The 13,432-nt window shown below is 35.3% G+C and overlaps 1 pseudogene; it reads right to left on the reverse strand.

The window, feature by feature from the left end:
* Positions 1-3,742: 3,742 nt before the first annotated feature.
* On the reverse strand, positions 3,743-7,897 carry LOC131030453 (polyamine oxidase 7-like; annotated as a pseudogene).
* Positions 7,898-13,432: the final 5,535 nt, after the last annotated feature.

Genomic DNA, 13,432 nt, shown 5'->3' on the forward strand with positions numbered 1-13,432 from the left:
CGCCAATTCTTGACCCCAAATTGGTCAATAAGTAAGACCAAGGAAAGGAAGTTTGGGCACTAAGCTAGGTCGTGGGAATACCCTTGAGTTTAAGAAAAAAGAAAAGAAAAAAGAATACCTATTTTTACTATCTCAAAAATCGCCAAAAGGATGGCATAATTGAATTAAGTCAAACCTAATTAGTGCTAGATTCAATAGAAGTAGAAGAAAGCTTGTATAGTAGATGAAGATCAATAAACAAGGCCACATTTTGATCATGTATTTATATGTTGTTGATTTAATTTTTATTATAAATTTGTCAATAAACATTTCCAAAATAGTCATGGAAAAATAGTTTGAAATAATAAATTTATGATTGATGAGATATTTTCTATGCATTTAAGTTGTTCGATCAAATAGTGCATTTCTACTTTTCAACCTAATCATGCCAATAATGTGTTAAGAAGACTCAAGTTGACCAATTATAATCTAGCACCAACTCTATTTTTAATAGTTTCTAGTTGAACAAAGAATACAAGTGATCTAATATTTATCTACTAATATTCAAAAGGCTCATTGAAAGGTTGATGTACCTTACAACCACAAGGCTAGATATAATGTATGATGTTAACCTAATTTCAATATTTATGAAGTTACTAAAAGACAAGCACTAGCATGTTGGGAAGAGAATATTGAGATATATAGTAAGAATAAGATAGATAATATCATAGTCTGCAATTGGTGATTTTAAAGTGATTAGTTATACACAATTGATTTTTAAGGTAGCATAGATGATATGAAGATTGTTTTTGGATTTTTTTTCACTCTATGTGTTGATTATTGTAGTGCATAATTACAATGGTCGCATAATTACAATGGTCTAGCACTAACATTTTGTGATGACAAGTCATAAATTACATTATCAAAAATTCATTTCTTACAAGAGAAGCAACTAAATTGATATTAGGTATTGTTCATAAATGAACTTGTAAACAATGAAAAAAAATACCTACATTTTTATAGATCAAAAGATTAGATAGAGCTATTGTATTTACAAAGGGATTAGCAAACCAAAATTTTGAGCACCTAACATAATTTTGAGATTTGTGGATGTTTTGCAAACAACAAGACACATATTAGATTGTAAATTGATATCATCAATAAATAAATACATAATAGATTGTAAATTGATATCATCAATAAATAAATGTTTCCAAGTATACAATTAGTTAATCAAGATAAATTCCAAATTAGGTTTTAGTTCTTTAGGAACATTTTTTTTTTTTATCGGTAATATTTGTATTTTATTTATTTGAAATTAAACATTACAACTTCAACAAGATAATGAACTATCAAGAAGTTCCCCAAAAATATCCACAAAACGATCCAAACCACCCTCCCAAAAAACTGGAATTCAAAACCAGTAAACAATGCCCACACAACCCACACCCCCATGCTATGAGTACAAAAAAATATATTACATCTTGGCAGTCAAAATTCAGGAATTTCAACTTGAAATGAACTAAACGGAGTCCAGATTGTTTAAGGTTTCAACTGAAAAATTAATTGAAACAGAAAAGCAGAGAAAGATGGCACCTATGGGTACCATGCCTGTTGTGACCTATTCATAACTCTTCCTTCACACCTCTTGTAGCGAAGGCACTCAACTCACCAGCCATCCTACTACGGCAAGAACCTCCTCTTCCATCATGTGGACGTCCCTTGCTTCCTTCTGCATCATTACCTGCTGCCCCTCATGAGCCTGGATATACCGCCTCGCCACCACTACCACCCTCTGCATCATCCCCCGCATCTTTTTCCAATTCTACAAATAATCTCCTCATTATCAGCCTCCTAGGGCTCATTCTCCACCACTCTCCCTCCACTCTCCTGCCGAATCACATCTTCAATGTCCATGATTTGGACAAAAATTAGTAGCCCTTCCCAGCCTCCCTTCGCATCATCCTTGAAGCGCATTCTAACTTCTTCATGACGTCGAAGAAACTAAATACGCAAGTGACCTACCCTCATCTCCTCATTTTCCTACGGGATACCTTCTGCAAGGTTAAAGCCCCATCTTGGCACTGCCCACTCTAGTAGGGATTCCAAATTTAAAAGTTACTCTCTTGGAATTATTCTCTACAATACTTTCCTCACCTCTTCAATAGTGTGTCCCAGCTCTAGACCCCATGCCATGAAGAGCGAGTAAATGTCTTCTCTACACCTATAATTGTGACCAATGACAGCCACCTCTTCTCTTAAAACCAACTGAATTGCTTTCAAGAGTAGAGGGTCCTTAGCAATAAACATTTTCTCGAGCTTGTTTGGAGGAACATGACCTCAAAAAGTCGACATCAGTTTGGAGATTCCAAAGTGAAATTGGCTTCCATTTTTGAGGTTGCTGAAAATTTGCAAAGTTTTCTGATAAAACCTTACTTAAATTTGGTTTCACCAACTTGCCAAGTCTATTCATTACCAGGGCAAGCATTACGAAATTGGCATTTAATTCATGTCTCTCCACCATCGCCGCCAATTCAAAGCATGTCGCAATAACTGCTCATCAACTCACACTTGCACAAGAAAAAAGCCAGCTTCTGACAAGGAATTTGAAATAATTGTCATACCAACTTGGCAAAGCGTATTAGTTCCATTTAATGATTTTATTTCTGTCATTCCGCCATCTCACCTCCCTTGGCTTGAAACCACATGCTTCATTTGACAACCCATATAAAATAGTATTTCCCTCTTTTTTCACATGTGAGATGCAGTAATTATTGAACATTTTTAGTTTTTCACTTATAATATTTACATATTTGTTCAATTTCCAACACAGAGTATGCCCTTTAACTAGAGCTTGGACAACAATTCGAGAATCACCCTCGAGATGTAACTTCATCACCTTCATATTTGATGCTAGAGTAACTGCAAGTAAAGCCGCCCGAGCTTCCGCCTCATTATTAGTGCCATCTCGAAGCCTTCTAGCCCCCGTACATAGGATCTTTCCTTCATCATCACAATCCACACATCTCACTCCTGAGATCCCTGGATTGCCTTTTGAAGCTCCATCAAAATTTATTTTCACCCATTCCTTCTTCGGTTTTGACCACTTTACTGTCTCTCTCTCCAAACGATCACTAGCAGGATTAACCCGAGAAAACCCATGAATGGGTAGTTCTTTAGGAACATTTAATAGATTTTAACTTCCATAATTTTTAGGGTTTTAGATGTTTTTGTTTTATTTGCACATTTTAAGATAAATATAATTGTAAGAAATAATTGTCTACATATTATTTAATAAATGTTTTGAAAATATTTTTTAGGAGAAACAAGACAAAATGTGTTATTATTTTGAATGATAATTAATCTGTTTGTGCAGCTTCACTTATTATCATTTCTCCTTTTTTACAATTGTTATTATCATTTGGTTAAACAATTAGAATCTATTAGAATAAATTAATAATATTGTCCACCATTAATTACCTTAGTAAGCAAATTGACTTATACAACTAAATAAAAAAAAATTAAATTTTATTTAATTAATTATCCAAAAACATTTAAACATACAACTAATATTAAATATTTAATAATTCATGAATCCTCTAAATATTGACATCACTACAATAAATAAAACAAAAATATTTATATAGACATAATAGCATTCAATGTTGCTTCTATCCTCATCTATTTCTGACCAAACATATTTCAATATAAAATTATAGATCCAAAAGCCTAAAATAAAATTAGTAATAATAAGATAGAGTAACTTAAAGAAATCTTAGTCAAATTGTCACCGTACCAAATCCTCAACCTAATTGATTAAGTCAATATTAAAACACATACTTCAGATTCATCTAAATCAACTTTCAACATATCTTCCCTCACACCGAAAACTTTCGTGAATTTGGGGTTTTTCTTCTTGCTCGACTTCCAACCCTTTTCCCCTGCAAATTAAGATACAAAAAGAAATCAGGGCTTTAGATATTAAAGTGATATATGAAACCAGTTTAATATAAGCAGACTTTCAAACAAATAGAGAGATCACCCAGTATGGTAGATATTTTTGGCCCTTACTTGAACGGAAATAATTTTCTTATTCTCAAGAAAATTGGTAGATGTTTTTGGCACTTACTTGAACGGAAATAATTTTCTTATTCTCAAGAAAATTGGTAGATCTTTTTGGCACTTACTTGAACGGAAATAATTTTCTTATTCTCAAGAAAATTGGTAGATGTTTTTGGCACACACTTAAAAGGAAATAATTTTCTTATATTCTCCAGAAAATTCACATATCCTCTAATGACCATTTATATCTTGTGCAAAATTCGAAGTAAAATCTTGTAGATTGATTCAAACAAATTAAAATGACTTAAATCACACACTAAACTTATATTTTCAGAATTGACTAACATTAGCACGATCCTCCAATACTATTTATATCTTGTGTGCAACATGTCCGAGGGCATTCTTGTAGATTGACTGGAATAAACTACAGTAAATTTGTTAAGATCGTGTTACCAGTTTTATCTCTGGACGAGCGCGAGCATTTGCGAGCACGGGCACCTTGTTTATGAGCGTTGAATTGTTAGCGCAGTTACCATCGTTAATGCACTCCAACACCAAATCAGTCGTGTCGATGCCTGTTAATATGATAGAGATTGCGATAGTGAAGCATTTTAACATAAAACTAGATGGATTTCCGCGTTAAAGATAAATGGTCTGTTACCCGCAAAATAGGCACCATGCACAAATCCATTATAGTAATGACTGGTATGTTCGCCAGTGAAGAATATAAGACCAACTGGTGCCCGCAAAAACCAATATCGATGTTGTATAGGCTGTGGAGAGCTTGATATCCATGAAAGTAAAATTTCAGTGTTTCAAAGCTGAGCATTTTGCGGTGACCAACCTTCAACTCGTAGCAGTCTTGCGCGGAGACACCAATCGGCCAGTTTGAATACGTTCCCTTAAAAAACCGATTTTGTCCCCATTTGGGAATCAAAATATGAGACATTTCTGGAATGCCATTGCCAAACATCTTTCTTAAAACAGCCATGATTTCAGCTTTGGTCTCTTCTTCGGGCTGCTGTTCTATTTTTCGCGCTTCCAAGTCTTCTACAGTTACCATTAGAAGGTTCCCTCCAGGGTACTCGTTTTCCAGGTGCTGTCACAGTAACCAACTATGTCATGCAAATAATCTCAAACTAAAGAAAAACTCCAGGATTTTACAAAAACAGTACTTTACCTGCCAGAAAGTGTAGTAACCTCTTCTTTCGTGGGCGTACATGAAGAATTCGGTTCCTGGACCTCCTGTTGGCCAGAATTTATAAGGGAACTTCATGAAGATCTTACAGTACTCCACCATGCTCCACTTGTATATTGCCAGCAGCTTCCACATCTGCCACATACATATAGAATGTCAAAAACCCTAACATGTCTTAACTCTGAATTAACTTCTTAAATGCAGAAGAATCATTCTTACGGGCAGATCGGGTTTAAACTCGATAAGCTTTGTCTGCAGCACTCCCACGCTAACTGATACAATGGTGTTCTTTGCTGTGTAAACTGATCCATCCTCCGTTGAAACCTTCACGCCACTATCAGTATACTCGATTTTGCGCACCACCTGCGACACATTAATAACTCAAACATTTGTAGGTTTCCAATGTTTTCCCATTGTATAAGCAATCTGAAAGCGTGGTTTTTTAAGAAACATTTTTGTAAATGTAAGGAAAAGATCTTGAGGCGCAACCTTGTTTAGTTTGAGGCGCTTGTCAATTATCTTTCCATTGCTAGACTCCAGAAATTCTCGTGCCAATCTGTGCACGATATGCTCGAATCCTCGACGGTCTGCAATGAAGTAATTATCATCTCCAAACACTTCAAACGAAGGAACTGGCTCCACGTTCTTTAAGCTCGTTACACGTGGAGGTTCTGCATGCAGAAGGCCCACCACATTAATATTCGTCATTTTATACTGCACAGAAATGCTACATATGATGTCATAGGACAAACTACCTGAAATTTCGTAGTCGTAGAAGTAGTAGTCGATGGCCATCTCCAAAGGCGTCGTTGGAACACTGTATTCCAGATACTCAAAACATTAGTCTGTGGAAACAATGGTATGATCTGCTCCATGGAATAGAGTATTGCTTAAATGGGTATACTTACTGGCCGAAAACACGCTATGCCGCTAAGATTGAGATGTCTTCCTCTCCATTTTCCGTAAATGTTAGAGACAGATTTACACAGAACTCCGAAGACGCTGTTGCTCTCTCGAATGGCTCTGCCACTACGGACTGGGGCAATATGCCTCCCCTACAATTTGGATATACTTTAAGAGACGATTTTATATTTACTGTAGAGATGTATAATATTAAAGATATTCAAAGCCAATATAATTTTATCTTGAACAGAAGAGTCTAAACAGTTCAAAAAATAATCACATAATAATCACATGAGTTTTTGGTTGAATGAGTGTATAAAAATAGTGTAATGAAAGAGGACAATCAAATGACTGATCTTGCATGTTTTTGATTAGATTGTGTGAGAGTATTTTGCATCAACGTTTCGGATCACACTCCATGATCCATCATTATGCAGAAGTAAACAGGATTGTGGAAATCTGATGTCTCTTAATCAAATGACTGTCAAGAACAAGACAGCAAACAGGTGTACTAAAAGAACACAGTGAAAAGACTGTTAAGAAACATAGAGCAAACAGCTGTCCAAATAACATAGCTAGACATCAAAGAACAAAGCTTATCCGTGAGAAGATTATAATCAGTTATAAATCTAAAGAGAAAAATTAAAAATAATTCAATAAATGATCACACATGAAAACATATTAGTTTTGTTAAGAACTAGTTCACATCAATTTAAGTGTGGAAGTGGTAAATGGGTGATAGATAAAGCAGAGTGAGAAGATATAAGATACTACCATTGTACTTTGGAAATGATGGAGACAAAATGACATCACATCACATCAATAGATGTTGGGATGTAGACTCTAAGTGTAAGCTCTGTGTGTAACCTATTTAAAAAAACAAAGGATAACATAAGTTGCAGATTACTTAATCAGAATACACTCAAAATCTAAGATATAAGAAGAAAAGGAAATTAAATAGACACGGTGTGGCCAATCTATTTTGTTTTGGATTTTCATGCTTATAACTAGCTATCTATAAGTCTCATAAACAGTTTCACCTTATAGAAATTATTGAATAAAAAAAAATTCATTCACATAGAATCCAAAGATTTTTTATGTTCTTATATATAAATCACACTTCACATCAAAATATCACTAAATTAAAATTGTAATACCTATATGATACACTAAAATTGAAAAGTTATTAGTAACATTGTTTGCTCTTAAGAGATTTAAGCTCTTATCATTACATGCGTGACACTTACTCCTGATCATAAATATTGTAACTAAGATTATCCCAGTCAGACGTAAAGGACCGGAGGTTGTATTTGTTAACAAGAGTCCAGATGGGATTCACATTCTCTTGCGACCCTGCGCCTTCCACCCAGTTTGCACCCATCTCTATGGAATACCCTCCCATCATCTTCTTGTGCATTCTTCCGCCGATTCTATTCGTCGCCTCCAATATTACAAAATCCTTAATCCCCTTCTCAAACAAAGTCTTCGCCGCCATTATGCCTGCACCAAAAAGTAATATTAGAACTAAAATGAAGTTTATATTCACTGACCTCAAACCCAAATGTTAACATCAATAAACATTAATAGATAAATACCCGACATTCGAGCCCCAACGATAATGGTCGTGGCATCGGTAGCATCTGCTAGAGAGGATGAGCAGAGCATTAACGTTACCAAAATACGGAACAAAGCTAAATTTGAAAAACCCATTTCACGTAAATTACTTTTTCTAACGACTATATCATGGAAACACCACACCGCAGCTTGGAAATATGTCTCTCCAAGCCAGTATTTATAGGTAAAATTGGAGTGTTTTCCTCTGGTTTGTCCACCCCACAACTGAAGTTACATAGTTCTGACAAACTAGGGTTATGACATGCCACCAAGAGTCTAAATTTTAAGCATACCGATACGGACTACAATTGGTAGCACTGCAAGACCGGACTAATTTGCAGATTCACATGAAAATACTATGTAAGAGTTTAAAGATACTATGTAAGTGTTTGATGATAGGTTTAAATTCTTCGCAGGAATAAATGGTGATGATGGATGTGTTGGAAGTACACGACTCACATGGCCTACTCTTCATCTTATCCACAGGCGTGTTATTCACGTTTCCATTGACGTCCTTTCAACTGCCATCTTCACTTTATTTTCTTGAATCAAAAAGGAAGGAATGCTGTCTGATATATAGTTTGTAAAACACCGGCAGGAATGATGTCTGGGTAGACGTCGACCTGTTGTTCTGGTGGCCAAGACTTGCATATAATGCCTTCACATTGCAATGATGCTTGCTTCGTTAGTGGAGGTTGCCTTTATTTCATATGACCCCTTTAAGACACCATATGACCCCTTAGGACACAATATGACCCTTTACAACTCTATACAATGTCGTTATGGGTTATATGACACCATATGGTGTCATTATGGGCCATATGACCCCTTATGATACCATATGGTGTGGTTAGGGGTCATATGGTGTCCTTAGGGGTCATATGGTGTCCCATGAACCCTTAGGACACCATATGACCCCTTATGACACCATATGGTGTTGTTTAGGTGTTGTTAGGGGTCATATGATGTTCCAACGATGCATAGTTGTTCCAATGATAACAGTGTGAGATTGTTGGAGCCCATGGCATGCTCCATTGATGATACAAGCTCTAGTGATGTCCATGATGTCATATGCTACCTCATCTTCCACACATGTCTCCACCTTACATCTTCTCTCCATGTCATTGGATCCTTGTGTAATACCCTAAAAATGGTCACCTAGATCATGGGCCCCTAATCTTGCCAACATCACCAAGGTCCTAACCAAAGACAATTAAATCAACCTAAAGTACCTAATTAATTAATTCTTCAATCATCAAATGTCACGTGGCAAATGAATCACTCTATATTAATTAAATATTTATTTAATTAATTAAATCATTCCAAGTAAATCATTTTAATCAATCATCCTATTTATTTTATTATATTCTAGCATATTTAATTAATAAATAAATTTGCCATTTAATCTTCTAAAAAAGGAATTAATTTACAAAAGAAATTTAGCACAAAAAGAGGAATTAATTAATCTGCAAACGAAAGAGTTAAATTGAAAACAAAAGAAAAGAATTAAATTGAGACAAGAAATCAAACTTGAGATATTTCTTTTTCTAAATTGAGATAACTTGAAAAATCAGAAAAGCAATTAAATTGAATTAATCATTTTCTCTAAAAATTAAAACTCAATTTTTTTTGAGAAATTAAGTTTAGTTGCATTGAAAAGGCTTTTTTCTTGAATAAATTAAAGAAAAGTGCATCGAATCGCCTATTTTTATCTCAATTGCATGGAATCAACTAAATTTTATCTCCAATGCAAGCTCCAACTTATAATCTGAATGCATTTCAATCAAGCTATAATTGGAATCTATCTCAAGGTTAACTGAATCTTATCTCTCAATTATTTCAATTATCCTAAATTGTGCTTTTTCTTGAGGAATCTCAACTACTCATTGTTAATCGATCTTGACCGTTGGTCTCTCTTTTGAGTCTCTATAAATTCAGCCTTCATCTCTCATTCAAAACACCTTAGAGATTTATTGTTATTATGCAGTTTTTGCTCTGGAGTCATTGAAGATATTGTGTTTTTGATATTATTGCATCTTAGTTTAGATTTTTGCATATTTAGTTCAATTATGATTGTTTGAATTCATATATCTTAATATTCATTCATTTAGCATAATCTTTCATCTATCTAGCATAATCTTGCATCCATTTAGCTTAATATCATGCTCATATAGATTAAATCCTTCATCTTGGTGTAGTCTAGTCATTGGTATTGCTTATATAAATCTGAGACCAAATCTATACTCGCATCTTTTAGAAGGCAATAAGTCAATTTATTAAGGTTTTTATATTCATGATTATATATGTCTAACCATGCATGCAATGACTTAATTAAAATGTTGTGTCTTACAGCTTGCAGATCCTTATCCACTTTTTACACACACACCTTGGAGCTTGGATGAATCTCGAACAATAGTTCTTATTTCAACAATATGTGTGGGCCCACCAACCACATAAGCTTTTGGTTTCCTACATTACAGATTGTTCGGACGTTGGAAGGAGAAAAACACCTCCAACAATCATTATAGCTCCGATGATGGTGCTAACTCATCGTCCACCATGTCCATCACTAAATTGTTGGAACCTTGGAGAGGTTTCAATAATAGTTGAGGCCTCAATAATAAGTTGATTTGTCTGCTATGTGAGACCACTTCCTCACTTCGCTGGATCATTGTAGCTTGTAGGAGCTTTGAATGAATAGTTCAAGATCCAACGACAGGGCCCACTACTTAAAAGAATTTTGACACATGTGAAGACCTTAAGTTTATTAGGGACTTAGGGGCCACTAACGGGCACAAGCTGAGAATATTTTGGCCCAAGAAACAAAGACTTGGGACTTAGGAAATTTTGAACTGATTGGTAGAATGAAAGACTCTAGGGCATGAGGTCAGTTAAGGAAATGACAAAACAACCCTAAGATGCGACTTATTTAGTGACAGGGGAGTGCAGGTCAACTATAAATTAAAACATAGGCCAAAGAGAGAATAAATTCTTAGAGTTTTTTAATAGCTCAAAGGGGTAAATTCAAATCCTAGATATAAGCATTTTTACTAATTGCAGTTCAAGGTAGACATGGAAGGAGGGAGATACCTAAAGGGGGAGAGAGCTGAGGTGGGGGTTAAGGAGGGAGTGGGAGATAGCTTGAGGGAGAGAGGAAGAAGTGGAAGGGACATCCTAGAGAGGGGAGGGAGAAGAGGAGAGAGAGAGAGAGAGAGAGAGAGAGAGAGAGAGAGAGAGAGAGAGAGAGAGAGAGAGAGAGAGAGAGAGAGAGGTAGACATGGAGGAGGGAGAGAACTAAAGAGGGGGAAAATAAAGATGTGAGATAGCTAGAGGGGGAAGAGTGAGGTGGTCGGTGACCTAGATGAGGAGAGATAGGGGTGAGATAGATAGAGTGCGATATAGAGAGGTCAAAAATGAGACATGGATAGAGAGTTAGAGAGGTGAAGAGTGAGGGAGGGATAAACCTAGAGAGAGAAAGATAGAGAAAGAGAGAGGTGACAACATAGACAATGGAGAGAGAGAATAAGAGAGTGGGGGAGGTAGACAGAGGTAAGATACCTAGAGGGGGGAGAGAGGTGAGATGAGGGTTTAAGGAGGGACAAGGTAGAGAGGGAGAGAGGAAGAAAGGGTTCAGGAATGTCTTATATAGGGGAGGGAGAAGACATGAGAGACATAATAACAAAGAGAGACAGTAGTGGGAAGGGATGGAGGGAAAGGTAGACATAGGGGCAAAAGCATGGAGCTGTGTCCCACTTTAGGCTAACTGGGGGTAGTTCGATCGGACTACCCTCGAGCCGCATGGCGTCAAAATGGAATCAACAGTCCGACTAGACTATTGGTTATATAAACTGGTTTTTTTTGTGATCGACTCTCATTTGCAACCTGAGGAGCTTAGTGTCATCTGTTGTTTTTCCAAGTATGTACATTTTTTTCCTCTTTTTTTTGTTTTATTTTTGTATTTTAAAAAATAAATATATTTATTGTTATATTTTCTTTTATTCTTTAGTAAATATCATTTTTTTGTAATTTTTTTGAATGAAAGCATTAGAAAAATATGCCCAAATTATAATTAAATAATGACAAAAAACAATTATTTCCTCATTACCCTTACTATTAAACTATAAAAAATTCTAATCAATACAGTACACATAGCAAATAAAATCCTCATACTCATACAAAGACACAGACACATACACCCACACCCACACCTAGACTCACACGTACACATACACTTGCACCTACACATGCACTTTCACGTGCACCTACACATACACATACACATACATACACATACACATATGTGCACACACATACACATGCATATGCATATGTACATGTGTGTGCATGTGTATGTATGTGTGTGTGTATGTACACAATATGCATGCATGTATGTATGTATGTATGTATGTATTTATGTATGTATGTATGTATGTATGTATGTATGTGTGTATGTATGTATGTGAGTACACATGTATGCATATATTATGCACGTACATGTGTATGTATATGAGTACATATAAGTGTGGGTATGTGTGTGTATGTATGCATGTGTGTCTATACATGTGTGTATGCATGTGTATGTGCACGCATGTGTGTGTATGTGTATGTATGTATGTATGCATGTGTATGTGTATGTATGTATGTATGCATGCATGTGTATGTGTATGTATGTATGTGTGTAGGTGTGTGTATGCATATGTGTACGTATGTATGTGTATGTGTATGTATGTATATGTGTATGTGTATGTGTATGTGTATGTGAGTATGTATGTGTGTATGTATGTGTGTGTGTGTATGTGTATGTGTATGTGTATGTGTATGTGTGTGTATGTGTATGTATGCATATGTGTATGTGTATGTGTATGTTTATGTGTATGTATGTATGCATGTATGTGTGTATGTATGTCTATGTGTATGCATGTGTATGTGTATGTATTTGTGTATGTGTATGTGTATATGTATATGTATTTATGTATATGTGTATGTATGTGTGTGTATGTGTGTGTATGTATGTAATGTATATACATGTGTGTGTATGTACATGTATGTATGTGTCCATGTATATGTATGTATGTGTGTTTCTATGTGTATCCTAGAAATGTGGTATCAACTTGCAAGAAGGAAAAACATCTCAAACATACACATGAAACATTATGTTAGAGGTTAGAAATCAAAATTCAAAACCAAGAAGTTAGCTTGAAAAACTAAACTCTAAGCACGTCCCATGCTCTTCTATCTCTAAATATCCTTAAGATTCAAGGTGGCCCTCACTTGGAAGAGCACTTGATCTCTTGGATGTCAACCTAGCGAACGGGATTTAAATGATGATTCTAGGATCAAAATGAATTCAACTAAGATCTTAGTGAATGGTAAGATGATGATATGAATAAAATCTAAGGATGCAAGATGCAAAACTAGATATGATCAAGTTGATGAAGATATGATGAAGCTATGTTAATTCCAAATTGAAGATTAAGGTGAACTAAGTAAGCTGGATAAAGATGAAAACTAAGTAATTGATAATGATGTAAAACATAATGCAATTAATCTAAATGCTATTATGTTAATAATAGAAGGCTTGGATGCTTGAAGGTGACCAATGAGCTCCTTTGATAACATGTAAAAGACTATAATTTTGTTGCACAAGATTGGGATTCTTGAATTGAATAAATGAGT

This window comes from Cryptomeria japonica, chromosome 7 (genome assembly GCF_030272615.1).
Source record: "Cryptomeria japonica chromosome 7, Sugi_1.0, whole genome shotgun sequence".
NCBI classification, from domain to species: Eukaryota; Viridiplantae; Streptophyta; class Pinopsida; order Cupressales; family Cupressaceae; genus Cryptomeria; species Cryptomeria japonica.